Source organism: Mobula hypostoma, chromosome 3 (genome assembly GCF_963921235.1).
Source record: "Mobula hypostoma chromosome 3, sMobHyp1.1, whole genome shotgun sequence".
NCBI lineage: Eukaryota > Metazoa > Chordata > Chondrichthyes > Myliobatiformes > Myliobatidae > Mobula > Mobula hypostoma.
In genome coordinates this window covers 66,967,557-66,988,920 of record NC_086099.1, presented here as the reverse complement: position 1 = coordinate 66,988,920, position 21,364 = coordinate 66,967,557, and the positions used below count along the sequence as shown (strand labels likewise).

The 21,364-nt window shown below is 42.3% G+C and overlaps 1 long non-coding RNA gene across 1 annotated transcript in view; it reads left to right on the top strand.

Annotated features, from left to right (window-relative positions):
- Positions 1-3,075: 3,075 nt before the first annotated feature.
- LOC134343436 (uncharacterized) overlaps positions 3,076-21,364 on the top strand; it is a 28,777-nt gene continuing 10,488 nt past the window's right edge. The window contains exons 1-2 of the long non-coding RNA XR_010017227.1: positions 3,076-3,151; positions 11,958-12,082. This is a non-coding gene — a long non-coding RNA (uncharacterized LOC134343436). The remainder of the gene's footprint in view (positions 3,152-11,957; positions 12,083-21,364) is intronic.

The window sequence follows — 21,364 nt, the reverse complement described above, 5'->3', positions numbered from 1 at the left end:
ATATCTAGACAGCTACTCCAGACAGAGGACTCCCACTGTGCCTTTTTCCTGTCTCCTGCTTAAAGCCCCTTCTCTCTCCTGCAGCTGTCCGCTTTCTTCCTACTACCTTTGACTTCTCCCCTCTCTTGAACATCCCAAAACTCCTTCATCCCACCCATTTTTTGAGTCACCCATGTCTCCTGATATTCTCATACCTTCCAGTGCTTCCTGTACTCCTTCCCTACTATTCTATTGTGACTTCCAGGACCTAGTAAAGGACTGTAACTAGTGAGGAGTAACATAGAGACTTGAAATAATCTTCTTCTGAGAGAAGCTGACTCCAAGTATTCAATTGCAGGTTGTCTGCAAAACTTGTCTCTGATGTGAATAAAGCCTGAAATCATATCAGGCATTCCCTGGGCTTCCTCCTTCCAAGTCTTTTAACAGGCATTCTGGATTGTCATGTTTTATTGATTTTCCAGGTTTAGAGAGTACCATGTCTTGCTACTTCAGTTTTATGCTGTTTGCATGAGTGAGTGAGTGAAGTATCCGTCGATCAGAGTTGACCACGAGCATTATGTCCCAGCTGTCTGGATATGCAAGCCTGGACAGTACGATATGGAGAGCAGGCTGTTGCCCATGTAGGGAGCTCCCTCTCTCCACGCATTACTGATAAACCCAAAGGACTGACAGAGACCGACACAGTTTGATACCAGTAGCGTCGCTGGAGTTGCCAGTTAGCGTTGAACTCAATGTAGGACTGCCTTAGGGACTCCAGCTCCAGATTTTTCCCTTGGGGTTTACTCCTGAGGCTTTCTCCATAAGTGGGGGTTTAGCTGGAATGCAGCAGTGGTTTGAGATCAGAGTTTTTCTTCTAGATGAACTGACAACCATGGCTGACGAGCCTCATCTGCCCAAAGCGACTGGTTTTAAGGTGGCAGTCACCCGCCTTTGTCCCTTCTCTCGTTAGTAGAAAGGTTCTGCCGGGCTCATTAGCTCAGTCACACATGAAGGCCAGGAGCTGGACTTGGTTGACAGAAGCTATTTGAAGCACATGCCATTGGGAGCATTTAATAGGTAGTGGGAGCTTCTCCCCATTACCACCTCCGGCTATGACAACCTTGAGGAACCATTTGCATGAAAGCCAAGGATAATTCTACTCATTAGAGAGGCCGTGCTTTAAAATTCAGTTCAATTACAGCCACTGAAAGTGCAGGAGTCTGAAGAAGTATAATCGTTAAAATTCAAAGTGAATTTATTATCAAAGTAAATGTATGTCATCATATACACCTCTGAGATTGCTTTTCTTGTGGGCATACTCTGTAAATCCAAGAAACAGAATAGAATCAATGAAATTCTGTACCTAACAGGATGAGCAAACAACCAATGAGTGAAAAATCAACTTTGTAAACACAAAAGAATATAATAATAATGAATAATTAATAAATAACAACATGTGATGAAGAGACCTTGAAAGTGAGAACAGTTCATTGATGGGGCAAGTGAAGATATCCCCACTGGTTCAAGAGCCTAATGTTGGAGGGGCAATAACATTCCTGAACCTGGGGGTGGGGTTCCTGAAGCCCCTGTACCTTCTTGATTGCAGCAGCAAGAAAGGAGCATGACCTGGGTGGTGGGGGTCCTTGATGATGGATGCTGCTTTCCTGCGACAGTGATCCGTGTAGATGTGCTCAATTGTGGGGAGGGTTTTGCCCCTGATAGACTGGGTCACATCCTCTACTTTTTTGTGGGATTTTCCATTCAGGGCATTGGTGTTTCCATACCAGGTCGCGATACAACCAGTCAAAATTCTCTTCACCATACATCTATAGAAGTTTGTCAAAGTTTTAGATGTCATGCTGCTTCTTTGTTAACCTCTAAGGAAGTAGAGGCATTGCTGTGCTTTCATTGTAATTGTACTTACATGCTGGGCCCAGGCCAGAGCCTCTGAAATGATAGCACCAAGGAATTGAAAGTTCCTGACACTCTCCACCTCTGATCCTCCTGTGAGGACTGGCTCATGAATCTTTGGTTTCCTCCTCTTGAAGTTAATAATTAGATCCTTGGTCTTGTGGACATTGAGTGAGTGGTTGTTGTTGTGGCTCCAGTCTTCAGATTTTCAATATCCCTCCTGTATGCTGATTTATTACCATCCTTAATTTGGACTATGACAGTGGTGTTGTCAGCAAACTTAACTATGGACACGCATAAAAGTTACTGGTGAACGCAGCAAGCCAGGCAGCATCTCTAGGAAGAGGTACAGTCGACGTTTCGGGGTCTCGGCCCAAAACGTCGACTGTACCTCTTCCTAGAGATGCTGCCTGGCCTGCTGCGTTCACCAGCAACTTTTACGTGTGTTGCTTGAAATTCCAGCATCTGCAGATTTCCTCGTGTTTGCAAACTTAACTATGGCATTGGAGCTGTGCTTTGTCATAAGTATAAAGCTGATAGAGCAGGAGGCTAAACACACAGCCTTGTGGTGCACCTGTGCTGATGGAGATTGTGGAGGAAATGTTGTCGTCAATCTGAACTGACTGGGGTCTGCAAGGGAGGAAATTGAAGATCCAATTGTACAAGGAGGTATTGAGGACAAGGTCTTGAAGCTTATTGGTTAGTTTTGAGGGGATAATGATATTGAATACCAAGCTGTAATCAATGAAGAGCACCTTTGCGATCCAGTTGTTCCAAGGTTGAGTGAAGAGCCAATGAAATTGCATCTGCCATGGACCTGTTGTCCCAGTAAGTAAGTTGAAGTGGGTCTAAGTCACTTCTCAGGCAGGAGTTGATGTGTTTCACCGTCAATCTCTCAAAGCACTTCATCACGGTTGGTTAAGTGCAAGTGGACGATTGTTAGTGAACGTGGCACTTTACCATTTTCTTAAGCACTGGTATAAATGAAGCCTGGTTGAAGCAGATGGGTACCTCAGACTTTTAATCACTGGAAGTAATGTTTAAAATGTACAATAGGAAGATAAATTATATATGAAATGGCACCTACTCCAGTCAGTGTAGAGCTTTTGAAATGTGATGCTCTTTTCTGACGAGTCATTAATAACTGGATAACAAAAATGGAACAATGCCATTAATCTCCTCCACAGATTTTCAGTCATAAGCCCTTGCTCATTCTCCAGCTGAGACATCATTGGACTTCTATTTCTTTATTTCTTTCACTGTAAGTATCTGTAGGTTAAGATTGTCGAATTGTTTTCATATCATGTCATTTTCTGAGGTTTATAGAAAATCTGAACTTTTAAGCTCCAAGCAAACTAAGAAAAATTTGATTAGCAGAAGAAATCTATAACTGTCAAGCAAAAATTACCTTCTGAAAATCAGTGTCCCTATAATGTAGGTTTTTTGGAGTACCATTGTTTCTACTTATTAGACTTTGCTTTGCGTATTGTTTTATTCCTTTGATATTATGCTTCATGGCAGTTAATTTTCCAGCCTCAGAGTACCATGTGGTGTATTCTGAAACTGACCTGCTGTTAGTAATCTGTTGTTATTCAGTTAATTCACCTGCAAAATTAATATGCAAATGGCTACTGGAATTGATGCATCATGGCTGATTCCCAGATTAGGAATTATCCCCTCTGCAGGCCTAGTAAATACATCAGTGGAAGCCAGCTACTTAGTTACCACAGCATATTATGAGAAATAGAGGACAGGATTACGTTATGCTTGGCCTTGACTTATTGTCAGCTGATGCTGGCAGAGGACTTATGAAATGGCAGTCAGAATTATAATGGGAGCTAAGCTCTATTATGCCTCAAGTCTGTTATGTTTGCAGATAGATGTCTGAATTTAAAGCTTGTCTGTTAGCGGTATCCACTTTGACTCAACACTTAATTCAAGCTAAGCTCTTAAATGCACAAATACTCCCCTTACTAAGGGCAACACCTTGATTTTGCAATTTCCTGGCCTTTCTTATAGTTTTGATAAACTACACAGACCAACTCCAATCACATCAGTAGATCTGTCACCAAGAACATACCTCAGAATTTGCCTTTGGAAAAAGGACCCCTTTTCCCCCTATATTTGCAACTGTACCTTCAAGCTCTCAACTGTTCTTCCAGTTTTGATGAAGGTAATGGAGGAAAGTATGGTGGATGGGGGAGGGAATATCAGAGGTAGTTTTATTAACGCAGAAAATCAGAAGTGCATGGTGGAGACATATACATCAGGCACTTTTAAGAGGCCTTTAGATAGGCACATGGATAAAAGAAAAATAGAGGGTTATGTGGGAGGGAAGAGCTAGATTGATCTTGCAGTAGGTTAGAAGGACAGCATAACTTTGTGGGCCAAGAGGCTTGTAGTGTGCTGCACTGTTCTATGTTTTATGTCCTATAAACCTGGAGTTTTTAATTTGTTGAAGCACTGTTTTACTCAGGTGGCACACGCAGGTGACACACTAAATGTACACCCCTTCATTCCTTCATCCACAGCAGAAAGGTGTATGGTGTTGGTCTAAAGAAGTAGCTGAACTCCTCCTTGAGTGTTCTGATTCAGTGGACTGGGCCAAGTTCAGTAACCAAACTAGGGGAGTACTGTATGCCAGTGCTGTCACAAATTTTACCAGTAAGTGTATAGAAGACTGCATGCCAAAAAATTCAGTCTGATTGTTCTTCAACCAGGAACCATGCATGAACTGTGAGATCTACTCTTTACTGAAATCCAGTCTAAAGAATTCAAGTTCAGTCAGCTTGACCGAGGTATAAACCACAAAGCCATCAGAAATGCCGTGGGACAATACCAGTTCAAGCTCGTCACGGACTAGCCATTGATCTTAGTAAGGTTGCATGCTATAATGGGCTACAAAGTGAAATCAGGCAGTATTGCTGGCAATGGTGCACCCCCCCCACCCCTCTATTAGCTCAATAAATTAGCTCTTTCTGAATAGAAGATCAGTGAAATGATACCAGCCACCCCAACAGCCCTGTGATGCACCAGTACCCATGGTCACAGTTGCAGATGTCAGATCAGCTTTATTGAGGGTGAACCCAGAGGAAGTGATTGGCCTGAATGGAGGCCCCAGCCATGCATTCTGCATTGGGGTGACCAGCTGGTGGGGTTATTCACTTCTACGTTTAATTTCTCCCTGCTTTAATATAAGGTTCCCATCTGCTTTAAGAAGACCACTGTCATCCTGGTGCCAAAGAAAAATAATGTGCCTTGAAACACTGCAATTTGCTTTCGTCTTAAACAGGCCCAGGCAGATGCAGTCTCTCTGGCCCCCCACTCTGAATAACAAAGACACCTACGTCAGACTTCTAAGTATTGACTATAGCTCTGCTATCAACCATAATTCCAAGCAAACTCATCTCTAAACTCCTCGAACCAGGACTTGGCACGTCCCTCTGCAGCTGGATCTTATACTACCCGACCAGTAAATTGCAATCAATAAAGTTAGACAAGATATCTCCTCCACCACTTTCCTCAGCACTGCTGCCCCACAAGATTGAACCCCTTGCCTCTTACTATACTCCCAGTATGCTCATAACTGTGTGGCAAAATACTGCTCTAACTCCATTTATAGGTTTGCAGATGGCATCATCTTACTGGGCTGGATTTCAAACAAGGCGGAGTACAGGAAGTAGACAGAGAGCCTAGTGACGTGGTGTCATGACAGCATGGTGTCAATATCAGGAAAATGAAGGAGTTGGTCACTGACTTCAAGAATCGGGGTGGATGCCCCTCCCTGTGTTCATCAATGGTGTTGTGGTGGAGATGGTTGAGATCTGTATGGATTGGTAATAACATTTCCCCCTCACTGACAATCAACACAGATGCACCTCAGTACTCAGGGATGTGCGCTTAGCCCACTGCTGTACTCTCTCTATACCCATGGCAATGTAGGTAGGCGTAGCTCAAATGCCACCTATAAATTTGCAAGCACTGTTGGCAGAATCTCAGATGGAGATGAGAGGGTGTACAGCACGAGATATACCAGCCAGTTGAGTGTTGTCACAGCAAAAGCCTTGCATTCAACCTCAGAATGTGGACTTCAGAAGGGGTAACACGAGGGAACATGAATCAATCCTCATAGAGGGATCAGAAGTGAAGAGAGACAGCAATTTCAAGTTCCTGAGTGTCAATATTTCTGAGGATCTAACCTGGTCCCAACATAAGTATGCAACTACAAAGAAGGCAACCTGAGCTATATTTCATTAGGAGTTTGAGGAAAAGTGTTTTACGATATTTCAGTGCACGTGCCAATAACAATCAAGTGCCAATACCAAACTTATGCAATGCAGTACAGGTTAGGACTAGTCTTGCCAAAGGAACTAAATTATCTTTGATAAATTGGTTTATTATTACAACATGTAACAAGGAATAGTGTAAAACCTTGTCCTGCATGCCATCTATAGTGGTCATTTCATCACTTTATTACTTATTTACAAACAGTGCGGTCTCGGTCCTTCCAGCTCTTTGAGCAGCACTGTCCAGGAATTCCCCCAATTCAATCCTACCCTAATCACAGGACAATTTACAATGACCAATTAACCTACCAGCCGGTACGTCTTTGGACTGTGGGAGGAAACTGGAGCACTCGGAGGAAACTCAAGGGGTCACGGGGAGAATATACAAACTCCTTACAGGCAGTGGCAGGAATTGAACCGGGGTCACTGGTACTGCAAAGTGTTTTGCTAACCACTACGTTACCGTACCACCCAATGTACAGTGGTACTTTGAGGTAATACAAGAGAAAACAATAACAGAGCACAGAATAAAGTATTACAGTTTTAGAGGAAGTGCAGTGCAGGCAGACAGTATGGTGCTAGATCATAGACTGTGAGTCCACATTGTTGTACAAAGAAGATTGTTCAGGAATTTCGTAACAGCTCCATAGAAACTGTCTTTGAGTCTGGTGGTACATAATTTCAGGTTTTTGCATTTTTTTGTCCAATAGCAGAGGGAAAAAAAGAGTGTTCAGGGTCCTGGTGTCTTTGATCATGTTGGCTGCTTTTTTGAGGCAGTGTGAAGTGCAGACAGAGTGAATAGAAGGGTGGCTGGTTTCTGTGATGTGCTGAACAGTGTTAGCAACTGTCCATAGTATCTTGCTGTCATGGGGTAGAGCAGTTGCTATACAGTCGTAATGCATCCGGATAGCATGCTTTCTACAGTGCATCTGTAAAAATTGGTAATGGCCAAAGGGGACATGCCAAATCTGTTTAGCCTTCTGAGGAAGTAAAGGTGCTGATGAACTTTCTTAGCTATGGTGTCTTCATTGTTGCACCAGGGCAGGCCATTGGCGATGTTCACTCCCAGGAAATTGAAACTTTCAACACGCTTGATGTATACAGGTGTCATGGTCCGGTCGGTGAAGTCCGCATTCCGGTTCACGGTCCAGTCCATCGACCCTTGCTCCAGGTTTTCCTGTCTACCCTGTTTCTGTTCTTGTTGAGCACTAATTGAGGCAGCTGATTCTCATTGGGGCTGGCTGCATAAATGCCTCCAGAGACCAGGACGTGGCGGCTGGATTATTCTTGTCCTTACTCCTGTATCCCTTCCCCTGCCTTCTGTTTTCTTGCCTGAAGCCTTGCCTTGTCTTGCCGGTAACTCTCGCCTCGCCTCGCATTACCTGAAGCCTTGCCTTCTCTTGCTGGTAACTCTCGCCCCGCCTTAAGTTCTTGTCTCACCTTGCATTGCCTGAAGCCTTGCTGTGTCTTGCTGGTAACTCTCGCCTCGTCTCGCCTGAAAATCTTGCCTTGGAGCCACCCTGTACCTAGCTCCCTTCCTGTCCCTTGCCTCCATCAGGTGAGCCAGGCCAGATTGCCATTACCCTGCGGTGGGTCCTGTCCCTTCCTGTCCCTTGCCTCCGTCGGGTGAGCCAGGCCAGATTGCCATTACCCTGCGGTGGGTCCTGTCCCTTCCTGTCCCTTGCCTCCGTCGGGTGAGCCAGGCCAGATTGCCGTTACCCTGCGGTGGGTCCTGTCCCTTCCTGTCCCTTGCCTCCGTCGGGTAAGCCAGGCCAGATTGCCGTTACCCTGCGGTGGGTCCTGTCCCTTCCTGTCCCTTGCCTCCATCGGGCAAGCCAGGCCAGATTGCCGTTACCCTGCAGTGGGTTCTGTCCCTTCCTGTCCCTCACCTCCATTGGGTGGAGATCCGCGCCCTGCCCAGGTGACCTACGCCCTGCCCAGGAGGAGCTTCAAGCCCCCAAGCCTCTAGCTAAGCCTCGCCTCAAGTCTCTAGCCCAGCCTCACCCCAAGCCAAGCTTCAAGATCCCAAGCCTCAAGCCTCGCCTCAAGTCTCTGGTCTCAAGCCTCGCCTCAAGTCAGAACAATCCAGCCAACCATGAACCCAGCGACACAGACATTGTCACTTTCCTCTTGTCCAGTCCTGTTCTGGGTTCCTGGTTTTCGTGTCCATGTCCTAGCCCTCACCCTGTATCCTAGTCCTGTCCCTAGTACTTCAGTGTCTGTGTCTTGCACTTGGGTCCGTTCCCAGCCACCACCTTATAACAACAGGAGCATGTGCATTGCCCACCACACTCCTCCCTTCCAGGAGTCAATGACCAGCTCTTATGCTGCTATTTTTTTCTTTTCTTCTGTTTATCAATCAACTAGCAACTGATGTTAAAAGTTTACTACGTTTCTTCTTAATTTGTGTTTGCAATCTCTTGTGCAGATTCTTAAATAATCTAAAGATCTCTGTCGATAAATTCCACTGACAATTCCCTACCTGTCATGGTAGCGCCTGAAAATATTAACACTACATTATCAAGGCAGGACCTGCCTTTACAAATACACATTGTCTTGCTTTGATCAACTCACTTTGTTTAAGTACTAAGTCGCTGTGACCATGGTGATCTGTTCCATCTATGCCAAAACTAACATTAAATTGACAAGTCAGTTTACTGCTCCCTTTCTTTCATTCCTAAATATTGAGAAAACCTTTAAAAATTTCAAGTGAAGGGGTTGTTCCCAAACTTATTAATAATGTATTAGAATTTTGTTAAGTTTTCTAGATTTGGGAAACCTAGAAAGCTTACCAAAACTGTAATACATTATTAATAAGTTTTGATAGAGCGAAGCACCAGGCTGATTTGGAAAGGCCAGGTATGGGCGGAAACATGGCTGAGGGGCCCAGGCCTGGAGTGTATTGAGGTGACAGGGCACGGGTCCCAGTGTGCATAAAGACCTGATGCTTGGGCGATTTAAACTTCAGGCCAGATGGATTGAAAAGGCAGGGTGTTGGCCGGTTCTGTTCGCGACTCTGTGACGTTTACTCGGCTCTGCGCTGAACTGAGGCCGAGACTGTTGCTGGCTCTTGCTGCTTTGTGCAAACATTAATTGCCACATCATTCCTAGTCTAGGTACTATCCAGGATACACTCATGGTCAGTGGAATTGTAAAGCATGGTCAATATTCTAAGCTTTGACATATTGGCAAAGGGAAGATCGGTAATGTCAGAGCTGAAGTTGGCTGGGCTGAGGATGGTTCCCGAGTTGTGTTTGAAGGCTGCAATAATTGCCTGCTTCTGGAATTTGATTCATTTGGTGAGAAATTCAAACCACACCACTATCTTAGAACTCTAAATGGCTTTTGCATTCTGTGAAGTTTATATGAAATATGATGTAGTTATATAATGTACTCCATACAGTAGTCATCCAGGAGATTCCTGAAATATACATGGCAGAATCAAATCAGAACGGGGTTTATTTTCACCGACCTATGTCGGGAAATCCATTCTCTTGTGGTAGCATACAGTGCAAGACATAAAAGTTACTATAAGTTACAGAAATTAAAAATAGTGCAAAAGGGGAATAATGAGCTTGCTTTCATGGATTCATGGATCATGCGGAATCTTGATGGCAGAGGGGAAGAAGCTGCTCCTAAAACGTTATGTAAGGGTCTTTAGGCTCATGTACCTCTTCCCTGATGGGAGTAGCAAAAACAAGGTATGTCCTGGATGTTGAGGGTCTTTAATGATGGATGGTGGCATCACCCCTTGAGATATCTTCAATGGTGGGGAGGCTTCTGTTTTTACAGCATGTTTGAAAAGGAAATAGGGGAAACATTAAAACAAAACAGCATTTTCATTTTTCATCTTTGCGGGACCAATAAAAGCAGTTAACATTAAATACTTGCTTAGAATTCGAACTGTGTGGTACTATATGCCAGTTCTCTAAAGATGTAATTTCTATGAAACGTGAAACCTAATTGAGAATTCGGAACTTCATATATAACAACTTCCTTTTGAGTTTTCCGATCTCACAGAAGCATTTCATCAGCCAGTTTGACTCAGTCCATAAAGAAATAGATTTAGGTGTGAATACTTTGCCATCAGTACCATTTTACATGGAAGCTGAGAAGTCAAGACTAAAAGCTAATTTTGTGTAAGGAGTAAAATTAAATCCCACTTCAGGTTATCAGGTATCTGCCTATAGCCATTTTTAAAATATTTGAAGAAAATTACACTAACTATGCTTTTCTCATATCAATCTAGACCCAAACAATAAATTGCTAGCCATAAACTCTGGATTAAATTACAACGGTGAAATAAAAGAGAAGTCTTCAAGTCACTGGAGAATCAAGCTGCTGAATAGCCAGAACTTTGCTTTACTTCTGCCTCTATGCACTGTGTAATGATCTGATCTGTATAAACAGTATGCAAGGCAAGCTTTTCACTGTATCTCAGTACATGTGACAATAATAAACCACTGCCTATTCCTATCCAACACTAACAGCTACTTGAAAGGGCAGAAGCAAAAGTTTACTTTAACAAAAGCAATTTCTTTTCATTCTGCAAATGTAACGAGACCATTTAAGTAATTATCGCACTTAGACACTGAGGAATGTACCGTATGTAGACAAATAACTAAAAGTTCAGTCAAAGAGATAAATTTTTTAAGAGTGGCATAAAGGATAAACAAGAGAAAGACACACATGGTAGAGAAACTGGGCGGCCGATGGTATAGCCCACATGAGATGCATAAAAACTGCATAAGAAAGTCAAACACAAGGAATTCTGCAGAATGCTGGAAATTCAAGCAACACACATCAAAGTTGCTGGTGAATACAGCAGGCCAGGCAGCATCTCTAGGAAGAGGTACAGTCGACGTTTCGGGCCGAGACCCTTCGTGTCCTGACGAAGGGTCTCAGCCCGAAACGTCGACTGTACCTCTTCCTAGAGATGCTGCCTGGCCTGCTGCATTCACCAGCAACTTTGATGTGTGTTGCTAAGAAAGTCAAAGATGTTGGAAGTTGAGGACTGGAAGAGATTATAAGGGTTCTATAGAAGGATTCAAAAGCAAGTACACTAATTGTGGCTCATTCAGTGCGGATCGGTAATACTATCACAGAAGAGGAGGCGAGGCTAGCAAAGATCAGCTAGCATCATGCTAAATGGCAAGGCAAGCCTGAAGAGCCTAATGGTCTACTCCTGCTCCGATTATGTTGTGGACTTGTGTATCACTTGCGTGAATTACAAAGAATCCTGACTTGTGTTTACAGTGGGATTGCCATACTCCCAAGATTATAGCTTGGAGAGGGATCAGTTCATGTTTGTGATCATGAAGAAATTGTTATTAAGAAGTTTGTACTGTCTGACTACAATTGGAATACTTTAATTTAAAAAAAAATAAACTTTTATACTTTTTTTTCCAGTTTAGTTCTAGGAAGTGCTGTCAGTGCTCAGTTATTCCTTTTGGAATTAACTCTGGTTGTGCAATATGCATTATTGCACAATTATAAATGACTGTCTTTGTCAGTATCCTCTCATGAAATATATGATTGATACATGGTTTGAGCTACAAATGCACAGACTTATCTTAAGTATAAGCAATGAAAATCAATTCTTCACTTGATAATAAAATGATGTAAAGACTACAGTTAAGCTTTGTTTTTATTTCATCTTATAAAGAAAGAAATCAAATTGTAAGCACAATTAACCAATTACGATGATATTCTTAAGCAGACAAACTTTTTTTATACTGCTGAGGTATGAGATGTCCTTTGTTTTGTGACTGTTAAATGCAGGGACCATCCTCGTAGACATCTTGATGGGAGAATATTTCCTCCAGTTTAATAGTCTGGAAGCAAGGGTGACAGTCACAGAAAGGCTTTTTGCCTTTGAGATGAAGAGAAAGTTCTTCACTCAGAGGGTAAGTAGAAGGGCCCTGGAGAGAATTGGAAAAAGAGGGCTTTGGAGTTCATTTACATGTTTCCTGAAGGTGGTACCTCAGGTAAAGGTGTTGAAGAAGGTTTGACACATTGGCCTTCATCATAGGGCTTTGTGTACAGATATTGGGAGATCATGTTGCAGTTATACAAGATATTGGTAAGGCTAGTAAATGCAATGCTTCACATTTATCTGAATGAAACTCCATTTGACAATCCTTGCCTTACTTACCCAGATGATCATGATCTCACTGTAATTATTGATAACCTTCTTCAATATCTACAATACAACCTATTTTAGTGTCATTTGCAAACTTACTAACCACTTATTGTGCATTCTTGTCTAAGCCATGAATATAGATGACAAATGCTGCCTGACTTTCTGAGTTCCTCCAGCATTTTGTGTGTGTTGCTCAAGATTTCCAGCTTGTGATTATAATCTGTTGGTTATAATTATCCTTTCATACTATTTTGAAGCAAATATAAGATGGAAAACTTCAGCAAGAAATCAAATTTTATGAACAATGAATCTTTAATAATGGTTAGTGCTGAAAGCTTAAATACAAAATCCTTAACTGCCATAAAGAGGCTTGGCCATTGGACAAATCTTTTACAGTGACAACATTTCCAGTGTAAACAAGATTAGCATACAGAGTCTTTAAAACAAAATGAAAATAACTTATTTAATAATGAATAACCAATTAAAAAAATGAGCTGACCATAATTTGTTGAAAGATCTGTCAGATATTTGAAAGTAAACTTGGAGAATTTGATTCCAATATAAGCAATTACTTCTTTTCCCCTTGATTAACAATAACACCCTATCTCCTTATCCATATGGTCTATTTTTTGGAACAGTCGAACTGTGTACAGTGCACTTTGCAACCATGTTTCTGTAATAGCTATCGCATCATCCGGGCTTTGAGCTCTGAACCTTGAATCTACTTTCTTGCAAACATGGAATTGAGGGAAACAGCAGTAAGGCCATGGACTGAATATGTATTACAGAAGAGGAGGTGCTTGCTTATTTGAGGCATGTTAGGGTAGGTAAGTCTCCAGGGTCTGACAAAATATCCCATTGGACCACCTGGGATGCAAGTGCAGAAGTTTCAGGGTCCCTTTCAGAGGCACTTAAAAAGTCCTTAGTCATGAGTGGGGTGCTGGGGGACAGGAGGATAGCTAATGTTGTTCCATTGATCAAGAAAGGCTCTATGAATAAGGCAGGAATTTATAGGCGAGTGAGCCTAACATTGGTTGGGTAAATTATTGGAAGGCATTTTAAGAGGAAAGATATGTAAGTATTTGGATAGAAAAGGCCTGTTTAGGGATAGTCAGCACGGTTTTGTGTGTGGTAGGTCACGTCTAACCAAACTTACAGAGTTTTTTGAGGAGGTGATCAGGAAAGTTGATGAATGGATGTTGTCTACATGGACTTTAGGAAGACCTTTAATAAAGACCCACATAGGAGGCTCTTCAAGAACATTCAGTTGCTTAGCTTTCAGTTTGAGTAGTAAATTAATTGAATTCAACAGTGGCTTTGCAGGAGAGGCCAGAGACTGGTACTGCCTCTCTGGGTTCATTGTTGTTTGTCATCTGGATGATAATGTGGTAAATTGGATCAGAAAATTTGCAAATGACGCCAAGATTGTGAGTGCAGTGGATGGCGAAGAAGGCTATCAAAGCTTGCTGTGGGATGTGGACCAGCTGAAAAGATTGGCTGAAAAATAGCAGAGAGAATTCAATGTTGACAAGTACAGTCCGCCCTCCTCATCCGCGAGTTCCGCATACGCGAATCGAGAAAACCTGGAAGTGCTCTTCCAGCACTCGTTGTTTGGACATGTACAGACATTTTTTTTCTTGTCATTATTCTCTAAACAATGCAGTATTACAACTATTTTACATAGCATTTACATTGTATTAGTTATCATAAGTAATCTAGAGATGATTTAAAGTATACAGGAGGATATGCGTAGGTTATCGTGGATTGGGATCGAAAAAAACCGGAAGTTCTCTTAATAAGTCAGAACAGGTACATCCAGTATTATTTAGCATCAGTTAGTCAAATGTTTGTCTTAGTATATAGTATATATTTCACCTTTCTACACATATAAAACATTTAAGAAACGCATGTTTCAGCACTGGGCTTGGGAACGGAAATTCCCGAATTCGATCCAGTGACAGACCACTCCCAAGCGCGCTCTCCATCCGTGCCGGGTTGATCTGAGGATCAAAAACCCAAAGCCCCAAAACCCAATAATTAAACCACTGCGTTGCTTAGTAATAATTGTAGCTTTCATCGGGGCAGGGCCTTTCTCGCTTTATCCTTTAAAATTGTTCCAATTGTTGACCGACTGTAGCCTAACGCTTTTCCAATGACCAATGGCGTTTCACCTGTTTCCGATTGCTTTATTATTTCCACTTTATTTTAAATCGTGATCGTGATTATTTTTGTGAACAGAAACGCTGCGGATTCAGAGCTCCGCCGCCGGGTCCTAATGTCCACCACACTGAGTCAGGGTAAATAAGGTCTGGGGTTCCGCTGGGTCCTAAGATCCGTCACATTCAGACAGGTTGAATAAGTGACTTGAGCATCTGCATTTTTTGGTATCCACGAGGGGTCTCGGAACCAATCCCTCGCGGGTAAGAAGGGCCAACTGTATAATCTGCTTCAAATTGGGAGGACAAAGCACAAAGCAGGGGTAGGACTTACACAGTGAACAGTAGGGCACTGAGGAGTGGGGTAGAACAGAAGGCTCTTGGAATACAGACCCATAATGCCTTGAAAGTGGCATTGCAAGTAGATAGGGTTGTAAAAAGATCCTTATTTATTTATTTATTCATCTAGCTATCTATTGACATACAGCACGGAATAGCCTTTCCAGCCCTTCAAGCCATGCTGCCCAGCTATTACTCAATTTAATCCGAGCCTAATCATGGAAAAATTTACAATGACCAATTAACCTACCAGACATTGGACTGTGGGTCGAAATCCGAGCACCCGGAGGAAACCCACTTGGTCATGGGGTGAATGTATGTACTCTTTACAGGCAGTAGAGGGACTTTTGATACATTGGCTTTCATAAATCAGAGAAGTTTGGCTAAGTACATGGATGAGAGGGATATGGGGGGCTATGGTCCAGGTGCAGGTTGATTGGACTAGGCAAAATAGCATTTAGCCTTGTACTTTTGCAGTAATTTTCAATTCTGGATTTGCTGTGTTTTGCATGTTTTTCATTTACATCTTCTGGCCTGGCCTTTCACGCCATGACAGGCAGTTTCCCCCTCACTATTTTATGCCACTGCTTTTTTATTTCCTCCTGATTTATTAAACTTTCCATTCTTGGAGACCTCCTACTTCCTAGTTAGTTTGAAGCCTGTCTACAACCTTGGTTATGCAATTCACCATGATACTGATCCCAGCTTGGTTCAAGTGGAGCCCTTCCCAATAGAACAGCTCTCTCCTTCCCCAGAACCGGTGCTTGTGCCCATGAATTGGAACCCATTGCTTCCACAAAAAGCCACATATTTACCTCCCTGATCCTTTTGCCCTTTAACAATTTGCACATGGTTCAGGTAAGAATCTCCATGGTTTTGTTCTTCAGTCTTGCCTTGAGTTCCTCATAATCCTTCAGCAGAACCACCTTCCGTGTCTCAGTTATCCCATTTATGGCATACATGGACCACGGCCATTGAATCCTCCATCCTTTTCCAAATTCTAATTTAGTCTGGAAGAGATGTACTTCACCCCAGCACCAGACAGGCAACACAGCCCTCAGATTTTCTGTCTTCATTGCAGAGCACAATTTCATTTTCCCTAACTATGCTATCCCTTATACCTACATCAGTTCTCATTTCTCCCACCACCCACTCTTGAATTTTGGCTCCTTGGGACTAATGTTCTGCATCCCTCTACCACCCTCTTCTGCATTCACACTGTCTTCTCCCTGTTACCCTAAGGGGTATTATTATCTCTGGAAATACCATGTCCAGGTAATTCTCTCCTTCCTTGATGTGTTCATCAAGGACGGGTTACACTTGTATCCTAGGGGGACCAATATCCTGGCGGTGAGATTTGTGAGGGCTACTGAGGTGACTTTAAACTAGAATGGTTGGGGGGTGGGAATCAAATTAAAGAGACTAGGAGAGAGGAGGTTAGTTCACAACAGGTGGATGGAAACAAGTGCAGAGAGACAGAGGGGTGTAAAATAAGGGTAGAAACAAAAAGTAGTAAGGTGAAAAGTAAAAGTAGCAGGCCGGCAAATCCAGGGAAAAAATCAAAAAGGGCCACTTTTCAACATAATTGTATAAGGGCTAAGTGTGTTGTAAAAGCAAGCCTGAAGGCTTTGTGTGTCAGTGCAAGGAGCATTTGTAACAAGGTGGATGAATTAAAAGTGCAGATTATTATTAATAATTATGATACAGTTGGGATCACAGAGACATGGCTCCAGGGTGACCAAGAATGGGAGCTCAACATTCAGGGATATTCAATATTCAGGAGGGATAGACAAGAAAGAAAAGGAGGTGGGGTAGCATTGCTGGTTAGAGAGGAGATTAACGCAATAGAAAGGAAGGACATTCGCCGGGAGGATGTGGAATCGATATGGGTAGAGCTGCATAACACTAAAGGGCAGAAAATGCTGGTGGGAGTTCTGTACAGGCCACCTAACAGTAGTAATGAGGTTGGGGATGGCATTAAACAGGAAATTAGAGATGCGTGCAATAAAGGACAGCAGTTATAATGGGTGATTTCAATCTACATATAGACTGGGTGAACCAAATTGGTAAGGGTGCTGTGGAAGAGGATTTCTTGGAATGTATGCGGGATGGTTTCCTGAACCAACGTGTCGAGGAACCAACTAGAGAGCAGGCTATTCTGGACTGGGTATTGAGCAATGAGGAAGGGTTAATTAGCGATCTTGTCGTGAGAGGCCCCTTGGGTAAGAGTGACCATAATATGGTGGAATTCTTCATTAACATGGAGAGTGACATAGTTAATTCAGAAACAAAGGTTCTGAACTTAAAAAAGGGTAACTTTGAAGGTATGAGACATGATTAGCTAAGATAGACTGGCAAATGATACTTAAAGGGTTGAAGGTGGATATGCAATGGCAAGCATTTAAAGATTGCATGGAAGCACTACAACAATTGTTCACCCCAGTTTGGCAAAAGTATAAACCAGGGAAAGTAGTGCACCCATGGCTGACAAGGGAAATTAGGGATAGTATCAATTCCAAAGAAAAAACATACAAATTAGCCAGAAAAATCAGCTCACCTGAGGACTGGGAGAAATTCAGAGTCCAGCAGAGGAGGACAAAGGGCTTAATTAGGAAATGGATAAAAGATTATGAGAGAAAACTGGCAGGGAACATAAAAACTGACTGTAAAAGCTTTTATAGATATGTGAAAAGAAAAAGATTGGTTTAGACAGATGTAGGTCCCTTACAGTCAGAAACAGGTGAATTGATCATGGGGAACAAGGACATGGCAGAACAATTGAATAACTACTTTGGTTCTGTCTTCACTAAGGAGGACATAAATAATCTTCCAGAAATAGTAGGGGACAGAGGGTCTAGTGAGATGGAGGAACTGAGAGAAATACATGTTAGTAGGGGAGTGGTGTTAGGTAAATTGAAGGGATTAAGGCAGATAAATCCCCAGGGCCAGATGGTCTGCATCCCAGAGTGCTTAAGGAAGTAGCCCAAGAAATAGTGCATGCATTAGTGATAATTTTTCAAAACTCTTTAGACTCTGGACTAGTTCCTGAGGATTGGAGGGTGGCTAATGTAACTCTGCTTTTTAAAAAAGGAGGGAGAGAGAAACCGGGGAATTATAGACTGGTTAGCCTAACATAGGTGGTGGGGAAAATGCTAGAGTCAGTTATCAAAGATGTGATAACAGCACATTTGGAAAACAGTGAAATCATCGGACAAAGTCAGCATGGATTTGTGAAAGGAAAATCATGTCTGACGAATCTCATAGAATATTTTGAGGATGTAAGTAGTAGAGTGGATAGGGGAGAACCAGTGGATATGGTATATTTGGATTTTCAAAAGGCTTTTGACAAGATCCCACACAGGAGATTAGTGTGCAAACTTAAAGCACACGGTATTGGGGGTAAGGTATTGATGTGGATAGAGAATTGGTTAGCAGACAGGAAGCAAAGAGTGGGAATAAACGGGACCTTTTCAGAATGGCAGGCAGTGACGAGTGGGGTACTGCAAGGCTCAGTGCTGGGACCCCAGTTGTTTACAATATATATTAATGACTTGGATGAGGGAATTAAATGCAGTATCTCCAAGTTTGCGGATGACACGAAGCTGGGCGGCAATGTTAGCTGTGATGAGGATGCTAAGAGGATGCAGAGTGACTTGGATAGTTTAGGTTAGTGGGCAAATTCATGGCAGATGCAATTTAATGTGGATAAATGTGAGGTTATCCACTTTGGTGGCAAAAACAGGAAAACAGATTATTATCTGAATGGTGGCCGATTAGGAAAAGGGGAGGTGCAACGAGACCTGGGTGTCATTATACACCAGTCATTGAAAGTGGGCATGCAGGTACAGCAGGCAGTGAAAAAGGCAAATGGTATGCTGGCATTCATAGCAAGAGGATTCGAGTACAGGAGCAGGGAGGTACTACTGCAGTTGTACAAGGCCTTGGTGAGACCACACCTGGAGGATTGTGTGCAGTTTTGGTCCCCTAATCTGTGGAAAGACATTCTTGCCATAGAGGGAGTACAAAGAAGGTTCACCAGATTGATTCCTGGGATGGCAGGACGAAAGACTGGATCGACTAGGCTTATGATGAAAGACTGGATCGACTAGGCTTATACTCTCTGGAGTTTAGAAGATTAAGGGGGGATCTTATTGAAATGTATAAAATCCTAAAGGGATTGGACAGGCTAGATGCAGGAAGATTGTTCCCGATGGTGGGGAAGTCCAGAATGAGGGGTCACAGCTTGAGGATAAAGGGGAAGCCTTTTAGGACTGAGATGAGGAAAAACTTCTTCACACAGTGAGTGGTGAATCTGTGGAATTCTCTGCCACAGGAAACAGTTGAGGCCAGTTCATTGGCTATATTTAAGAGGGAGTTAGATATGGCCCTTGTGGCTAAAGGGATCAGCGGGTATGGAGAGAAGGCAGGTACAGGGTTCTGAGTTGGATGATCAGCCATGATCATACTGAATGGCGGTACAGGCTTGAAGGGCTGAATGGCCTACTTCTGCACCTATTTTCTATGTTGCTATGTTCAGAGTTTAGATTCCTATTCATTGACAAAGTTCATTCCACAGCAAACCCTTGCTGCAAATATAGGCAACGTTTACCACAATGGGGCCGACTGATTCCCACAGCTCATCAAACAATACACATCAAAGTTGCTTGAATTTCCAGCATCTGCAGAATTTCTGTTGGTTTCCCACAGTTCATCACCTGCCTGGCCATCTATTCTAGTTAATTAGTTGTATATAAATAATACACACAAAATGCTGGAGGAACTCAGCAGATCAGGCAGCATCTCTGGAAAAGAGTAAAGTCCAACATTTTGGGCTGAGACCCTTCATCAGGACAGTTGTATATACTTGTTGAATTGGCTTACATTTGTTTTTTCCACTTTTGAGCACATCTTGCTCACAGTCATGTACCCTGCTTTTAATCTCATAACCAATCAGAATAAGCAGAAAGAAAGTAAAAGAAAAATACCCACCAATCAGTTATACAGTTGGCACAATCAAATGACCTCTACTGACCAATCAAGCCAATCAGTTGTGCTTCTCCTGTCTTACTGACAACCAAGTTGTGATGGCTACGCTGTGATACATAAAATACCTCACTAGAATTCAATACTGTTAATCCCTCTTAGAGCACAGCTTGAAAGTTTGGTCTCCTTTCTCAAGGGAAGATTAAAATTTGACACTGTTTCACCAGGTCACTGAATAGTAAGAGTAACATGATTATAGTATAAGTGCTGTTAAGTAGCCAGTATTTGGATACACGTTAACAAGTGCATCGTTTGACAATTTCCCTGTAAAATATATTTGATCAAATGTTCTTGGTGAAAGCTTCACAGTACAATCAGTACTTTGAAATTGAAATATGATGTATTTTCAGGCCCAGAACATATTCTGCTAATTTTGTTGTCAATCAATGTGTAGACTACATTTTCCAGACTTCCATATCATAAGCTGATCTACTAAGGAAATGCCTCCATGATCATTTAATGTAATGTGGAAAAAGTTTTAATGTAATGTTGTCCTTCTTTGCTAACGTTCATTGCGCCTCCTGATATGGAAAGGAGTGCAATGTTTCAAAGATTTCAAAGGTCCATTTAATATCAGAGAAATGTATACAACACACAACCTAAAAATTCTTTTTCTTCTCAAACATCGACGAAAACAGAGGAGTGCCCCAAAGAATGAATGACAGTTATATGTTAGAATCCCAAAGCCTCCCCCCAGCTCCCCCCTCCCATGCATAAGCAGCAGCAAAGCAATGAGCCCTCTCCCCCACCAACAAAAAAGGCATCGGCACCACCCCGCCCCACCGAGCACTCATGTGTGCAGCAAAGCATCAATAAAGACACTGACTTGCAGTTCCTCAAAGACTACTCATTCACCCGGTTCACTCGTTCATCATGTGTTCAAGATGCAGAGGAAGATTGAGCAGAACAGTCCCTGGAGATCGGACAAAACGGAAATAGTTTTGTCGTGTGTGGTTCGGAGTGAGTTTGGCATGTAGATGTGTTATGTTTTGTAACTCCAGAAACTAAGTTAAAGAAAAACACGGGAGCTGGAAAATACTCATAGATAGTTTCACTTTAGTAAGGTGTGCATATATGATATGGTGACGTAATGTTGTATACAGTTCATATACTTAATACATAATGAATTATGTATGCAAAGAATGCTTAATCAAACACTATATTCAATATTACTGGAATATTAAATATACTACACTCCTGCCTGCTTAGCTATAAACTTCAACTCAATATAGAATGCATCTCAACTCAAATATCTAATATATTCATCTCTACTAACCTTATATACCCAGTATACTATTTAATACAACTACTATATAGACATCCACAGCATAGTAATTTTTTTAATTGTCCCATTCAGGCCTTAAGATTTAATTGCTGTGGAGGATTTCTTAGTCTTGTGAGATAATATCTTTCCTAACAAGGGGAGTCACTCCACTTGGCAGGTAAGACTTGTAGCTGTGAAACAATCTCAGGTTCTCTGTGGTGGTTGTAGGAGTTGACTCTGGGGC